This window comes from Melanostigma gelatinosum, assembly GCF_949748355.1.
Source record: "Melanostigma gelatinosum genome assembly, chromosome: 7".
In the NCBI taxonomy this organism is placed as follows: Eukaryota; Metazoa; Chordata; class Actinopteri; order Perciformes; family Zoarcidae; genus Melanostigma; species Melanostigma gelatinosum.
In genome coordinates this window covers 22940779-22948491 of record NC_136640.1, presented here as the reverse complement: position 1 = coordinate 22948491, position 7713 = coordinate 22940779, and positions in this window count along the sequence as shown.

Genomic DNA, 7713 nt, shown 5'->3' with positions numbered 1-7713 from the left:
GCTCTAGAGATAATACATTTTGCATGAATGAGATAATGCTATTAGACAAATTGCATGACGAGCCACAATACCAGAAACAATGTCAACATGACGCATGAATTATGCATGACTTACCGTACACATTGTTAAGGCTTTAAAGCGCTTGAGTTACCCTTTGTGTCTAGCAAACCACTGGCCTTAACAGAATCCCCCAAAACCCACGGATGGTCTGCATCCATGTCGACGTTTTAGTGAATCAGCGAAACTCAGCTTGTTACACCATTCATGTGATCGCACAGCAACCTGACACGCAGGTCAGCGCAGCACCCAACATCAAGGTAGATTGTGCATCTTAGGCCAAGGAAGATGCCATGTCCAACGAGCAGGAGAGGAAAAGCGCGTCCCTAGGGGATGAGCCTGAATGGAGCTGATCTACTTTATGTATAAATGTCCACGTATGGTTTTGCCACTTAACCGTCCCCGTCAGGAGTCACAATAACGCCGTTGTGGCAGATTACTGGCTGCAGAGCCCCTGGTCCTGGAGCTCTGAGGAATAACAGCCCTACTCCATTGCTCTTCTGTGCACCTGAACTCCTCTCTGCCAGTGCTGCCCGTTTAAAGATGTGGTCTTTTACTTCCGCTGACCATGCCCCACACTTCAACAGGCATGCATTCTCATTACCTTACTGATGTTACTGACTGTCACGCCTCACCATTGGTAGCCGCTCTTTAGTATGTTATCATAACTACCTTTAAATCCCATCCTGCCTCGTGTCCTTCCGTATTTGTCCTAGCTTGGGAGTCGGTTACGACATTACACATGGCCGCCTCCCAAACACAGAATGTGGACATTTACAAATCAGCCTTAACCACTATGGACAGACTCTTAAAAGTTCATTCCTCCCATGCAGTTTAACCCCGTGTGTTTCATATGTCCAGAGACCATTATGATTATTCCAAGCAGCCAGGTGAAGCGCCACTAAGCAAAACATTTTGAGCAAACTCACCCGCTCAATCCAAAATAATAGAGGCCCCGATATGAGCCCAATAATCAGAATCCTATCACCTGATTTCACTGCCCAACTATGATGTCACAAGAGGAATAGAGCCGAACCAAATGTTTAATAACAAATAATGTTGCTGCACACAATCTTCTTCAACGTACGATGTAATACTTTCATTTACATCACTTCACCCTGATTGTACTGCATTTAAAGCTGCATGGCGATACAGTTGCCTTAATTTACTAAAATTAGGTACTTTATCTTTTTAAGCTGAAAGTTCTTAAAAGCTTATGTTATGTAATTGAATCTATGAATGCATCCCTTACTTTACACGACATATTCCTTCAACTTCTTGATTTAATAATCAGCTGTTGACTACGAACCAACCAACGTTGATACAACTGTTAGGCTGCTTCAATTTATATGGGACTAAATCATCCCGCACGTTAGACCGACCGTGATGTTCCGGACATTTGCATGAGGACCCTCTCTCAAACTGGGCTTGTTGAAGTTCATTTGAACACCCTGCTCTATGCGTTGTCATTCTCTGAAACACCAGAGGCGTACCAACAACATGGGCTGTGAAGAATAACAGAGGCCTGTTACTCATAGAACGTTGGCATAGCTGACACAAGCCATGGCCTACCTCCCCAATGCCGAGGAGGGATTGTAGTCATCTGTAACCTCATATTCATAAACTACTGATCGCCTTAGCCAAGCCCTGTTAGGGAAAAATAAAGTATTAAATGTATCATACAAAACACAGGTTAAATATCCTGTAAACTACTGGATGTGGCTGCCAAACATTTACTCAAAATGAAAACCCTGCTGTTCTGAAGCCTCTTAAAATAATTGGCCCATCTCCTATACTCCCCAGACATTACAATAGTGTTTTATCAGTGCACTCTTTGTGATATACAATTGATCATGAGAACCGCCCGTGCCAGATTGAATTCGGAGGTGCATGACCGAACCGTGATCACTTGCGGGCCTACCCGCATCACGCGCCTGCCGTGAATACTTGCCGCGAGTACCCATCACTACGACGAGGATAAACTCACTGCTAACTAACTGCTGCTTAGTTCTGTTTATTTCGGCTCATAATGATTTGTAGTCTTATGAATGCGCTCTACTTCCACTACTGGGACAGGCGCTTTCATACTAATTAAATGAGAGCGATGCTCCGGAGCTCCAGACGTGTGTCAGCCCCATGACTTCCTCATTTGTCGGAAAATGACCAGTAGCGGAAACAAAGTCTCTGTTTCAACAGCGAGGAGTCCTCACTAAGACCAGGAGGGTGGATCACATCACCCCAGTTCTGATGTCTTTGCACTGGCTTCCTGTCCAACAAAGAAGTGACTTTAAAATCCTGCTGTTGGTTTACAAAGCACTGAATGGTTTAGGGCCAAAATACATCTCTGATCTGCTGCTACCTTATGAACCATCCCGACCCCTCAGGTCGTCTGGGACCGGTCTACTATCTGTTCCCAGAGTCAGAACTAAACATGGAGAAGCAGCGTTCAGTTTTTCTGCTCCACATATCTGGAACAAAGTCCCAGAAAGCTGCAGGTCTTAAATCAAGATTGAAGACTTTTCTGTTGGCTGCTGCCTTTAATTGAACCACATTCAATTAATATATTAATCAATTTCCTGCATTTCTGCATTTTACTACTGCATTTTATTTCTTACACTGTTTTTTAATCTCATTTTCTTTTGCCTTGTGTTTTGATGCTTTTAATAGTTGTATGTGGAGCACTTTGAATTACCTTGTTGTTGAAATGTGCTATACAAATAAACTTGCCTTGCCTTGCGTTGCCTTGAACTGTCCGTGGAGCTGATTTACCATGGCGGCTGGTGGCGCCGCTGTTAAGAGTATAACAGAAGCTGCATCGTTTACCGGAGATTGAAGACCAGTATCGATGGAGCAGATGGAGCTACCCGGTGGAAATGACGGCTTTGTCTGCAATGGAGGCCAGGAGTGCTGGTGGAGAGAGTACGGGACGCCGCCTGCGGAGCTCGGATGAGCCCAGCGATGGATCGACTGATCGCGAGTAACTGTTAGACTTACTAGGATACCACCGCAAACTACTAGCTGAGCCAAGAGGCTTCTTGCTCGTCTGAGGGGAGCCGCTGCGCCGCGCTGGCCGAGTGCTACTGCGCCGGCCACCTGGTGAGCTGAATGCCGGCTCCGGCTAAACACGATGTTGCGACCCGACTCTTCCTGAAACGATCAAAGTCGGAATCCGTCATTGTCTCAGTTACCCACAACTAGTTGTTTAAAATGTAAGGGAAATAGTATCGCTTCACATCTGCTTAGCTGAAATGACACCTGACAGCAGCAGAGAGGAGAACACTATTTAAAGATTGACAGCAACGGTATGATTGGCTTGAGGACCCGGTGTGCCGAATCTGGTTGGTTACTTAAAAGTGCACGCCCCCAATCAGCTGATAGAGTACTTACAAGGAGAGGAAAGACAGCGATTACTAGTGGGTGTCTTCCTGATTGAACTTGCGCTTGAGCTACATTTAATCCCTCCTATTCCTCCATGACTCATTTTATTCCTTCTATTACTCCTCTTTAATCAAGCCTTCATCCATTTCATCGTTTAGTCATTTAACCAGGCAAGCCGATGCGGAAGTGTCTTAAAACCTGCATTCTCTCTAATGTCCAGCAGGGGGCGACTCCTGTGGTTGTATAGAAGTCTATGAGAAAATGACTCTACTTCTCTCTTGATTTATTCCCTCAGTAAACATTGTAAACATGAGTTTATGTCTCAATCTCTAGTTTCAAGTGTTCTTCAACACAGCATGATATTCATTTAGTACATTTTGGTCCATGTAGAGTCAAATAGACCATAAAGCAGGGGATGCTTTAAGACTGGTTTACTGTCTCTACGTCACTCCTCCGCATTCCAAATATGGTCACTTCTGTTTATCGGTTGCAGAAAAACATGGTGACGGCCGTAATCCATGGATTACCACACTGATAGTGATTATTCACATTGTATGTCTCAAATCTCCTTGGTTATTAATACGGGCGTTTCCTCTTCTCTTTCTTCTCACATCTATTCCTTGTCCTCTCTCTCCTTCCGGTTCTCTTTATTAAACTCTACCTTCATCTATCACTCTTACCGCATTATATTTCTTTCCTCACCGCTGTTTGGAAAATAAAAACAGATACGATAAAACAGAGGACATGAGAAATACAGTTTATTATTCTTATACACAGACTTGTTTGATGATGTTATTCGTCGCTTGTCTCCACCGATGCATCAGTTGAATTGATAACTTCTCTCAAATTGTATTTTCGTGGAAAGGGAATAAATGCAGCAGTCGAGCTGAGTTAATCAAAACCAACTAAACGTAATCCAATTCTGCCGGTGAATGTGAGAATCACAGCGGAGTCCATGAGTCTCCCCACTCATCTTCCCTGTTTCCTTTTCAATTTGGACGCTGTGCCGGCTCCACGGAAACGCTTTGTTGCAATTTGAGAGATGACGAGATGAAATGAATGAAACGCTGTTGGGGTCTGACCATATGGCTTCAACATGTGCTGTGGACAAAGAGAATCAGGCCTTCACTTTTTCAAGCAAAGGTTTCATCCTGATTTGTAGTTTGATGAGAGCAAAGGAATTTCACACTCAGGTGTGAATTCCCCCCCCCCCCCCCCCCCCAAAAAAAAACCATGGTCACCTGAATGCACCGCTGCAATCTCATTGGCCGAAGGCCAAGAGACCCCAGGACCCCTGTGGTTCAACCACTGTCCAACAAAAGTGTCTGCAGATCACACCTCCATGCTTTTTCCCTTCGACCTCCGTCGGACAGGGAGCACACAACGCTCTCTTCGCCCGGACCTTCGTCCTGGACACATGAAGACACATCGGCCTCTCCTTTCACCATCTTTCACCTTTCACCATCTTTCACCAACCTTTAATCAAGCACAGATATACAGCAGAACCATTGTTCTGTTTTCAAAATGACTACAAAGGACACAAAGACACAAAACAACAACGAACAGAAGCAAAATGGTCCCAAAGAGTCACATAACGGCTATGAAAAGACACAAAAGGACAACATGGACATGCGAAATGACAAGAAATGACGACTAAATGATACCACAAACACCGTCCTACTTCTTTTTTAAATGAAACTACATGGGATATTTCTAAGACTGTTTCTAAAGACGTATGTCGTTAGGAGGATTAAATGTGCAGCTGCCGCAGCTACAAACATTATCTTAACTCTTAATTTATTGTTGGTTCATTTCATCCTTTCATTTGAATTCATTCTCATTAGGACTGTCAGAAAAACATATCACAAATATTGGGAGTGCACGATGATGGCCAAAATGATTATCAAGATCATTTTTGATCAATGTTAAGATCACGATTATTCATCAGGATTATTCATTTGTTTTAGGGACAAAGCATTGCATTACCCTTTCACATTTAAATGACAGAGCACTGCTTTCACTTCCACAGCGTGCTACATTCCTGCTAATTAACAAACCTTTGCATCCAAATAAGACTCAAAATAAGATTCTTCTTCACCTGAATTCAGTGCATTCAGTGCCCGCCAAAAGTAAAGCCAAAACATCTGGATCGCCCACTGCTGGCTGGCTGTTAGTTGAGGAAGCGCCTGATTTGACATGCAGCACAGTTTTACTATGAGCGGAGCATTTTAAATGTCAATATCACAGTCGATTGTGTCCATTTAACTGAGGGAAGCCAAAACGGTGATCGCAATTCATACTCGATTAATTGTGCAGCGCTGGAAAATAGAATTAGTTTGTCATACTGTATCAATTTTAAAAACGATTTTTAGATCATAAAGATGTAAAGATGAAACAATACTTAAGATATAAAAGATACGCCTCCTCTCAAAGTAGTGCTATGATGTCAGATGTTTCGGGGACCGTGACAGATGCAGATCCCGCCTCAGCTGATAATTGGAGTGCAACATGAGCCGTTCCAACAGCTCAACAGAAGCCTGGAGCTTCTCATCAGATCTTTTTTTGGGGAACAAACGGACCTTTCTGGGCCGACGACGGCTCTCGGTTCGTTCCCATCGTGTTTGTTGGCAGACCCTGTCTGCAGCCCCGTGGCATCCTGTTGGCTCACAGGAGAATAAACATGTTGCCGCGGTTATATAAATCTAAACGGAAACCTGTCGTGTTTGCCGTGTCAGCATATTTGCCGTCTTCGCTTTTGTTGTTGGGCTTATCACATTTGAAGAGGCTGACCTTGGCTTTGTTTATTGTGTGAACAGGAATTGTTATAACACGGCAACAGGAAGCTTCTGTTTTTCTTCTCCTGGGGAGTGGAAGGAACAGAAAGAAAAAGGCAACGGATGAACTCGTTTGATGTGACGATAAACTGAGATGAGCTGAGGTGTGTTTTTAAGACAGAAGGTGAGAACAGGTGCTTTCGAACGGACCGAAGCGTGACAGGAAGAGAACGGTAGAAAGATTATCGTACCGTAAAACAGGGTTCCGTCCATCTGTCCATCCTTTGGTTTCACGCTGAGGTTTAAATCTCACCAGTTGGCAGACGCATTCTTCCATACTCTAACACACACACACACACACACACTCTTTATCTGAATTCTCAAAGAATGGATTGTGGCCGCTGATGGCACCATGAACGATGCATCACTTGCAACCGCTATCTGGCCCGTCTTGAGGTGCGATCCAGACATTGCGATAATTAGAGTGCAAACACGCACATGAAGTTTGTGCAATGTGACATTCTTTTGCGTCTGATTGCAATTATCCATGTGGCAGAGTATACATGTAGTTGGGAAAAGATTAGAGTAGATAGAACAATGGCAGAGAGAAAAAGGAAATTTAGATTTCGGTCCTGACAGACGAGGCGCAAAGGCAAAACTTCAGACGTGGAGTTTTTGTCTTAAAGCTTACATACTGACCAGCAGGGCACGACTCCTATGAGAGTCTATGAGAAAATGACTCTACTTCTCTCTTGATTTATTTCCTCAGTAAACATTGTGAACATGAGTTTATGTCTCAATCTCTAGTTTCAAGTCTTCTTCAATACACATGATGTTCATTTAGTACATTATGGTCCATGTAGAGTCAAACAGACCATAAATCAGAGTATGCTTTAGGGCGGGGCTACTGTGATTGACAGGTCGCTGCTGCTACCAGCGACGTATACAGTGTCTCTACGTCACTCCTCCGTATTCTAAATATGGTCACTTCTGTTCATTGGTTGCAAAAACAACATGGCGACCGCCGTGATTCAAGATGGCGACGCCGAAACCACTGAAACCGAGGCTTGATAACGACAGCCCACAAACCAATGAGTGACGTCTCGATGACTACGTCTACTCCTTATATGCAGTCTATGTGCATGTAGGCCGTAGGTTTGTTAGCAGCTGCTGTAACAAACTATTTCGCATTTAGAAACCCCAGACATTCGATAGACTTCTGAGTGTCTAAATGTCCTTCAGTTACCACCAACTCTCTGTAGACGCTTATCATTTAAATATAACTGGGTTTTGATATTAGTGCAAATCTTTGTGAAATTAGACATATCGATTTTTGCAGTGAGGGTCATTTACAGAAATAGGGGCCAATTTTTGCGCCAAACGTCTGCATATCATCTTACTTAGATACGTTCAAATAGCACAGCAGCACTGCGATGCTAATTCCCTTGGCAGCGCAGTAAGAGGTGCATTTCACCCTCTGCGGGTGTTTGAGAATTGCAACGTT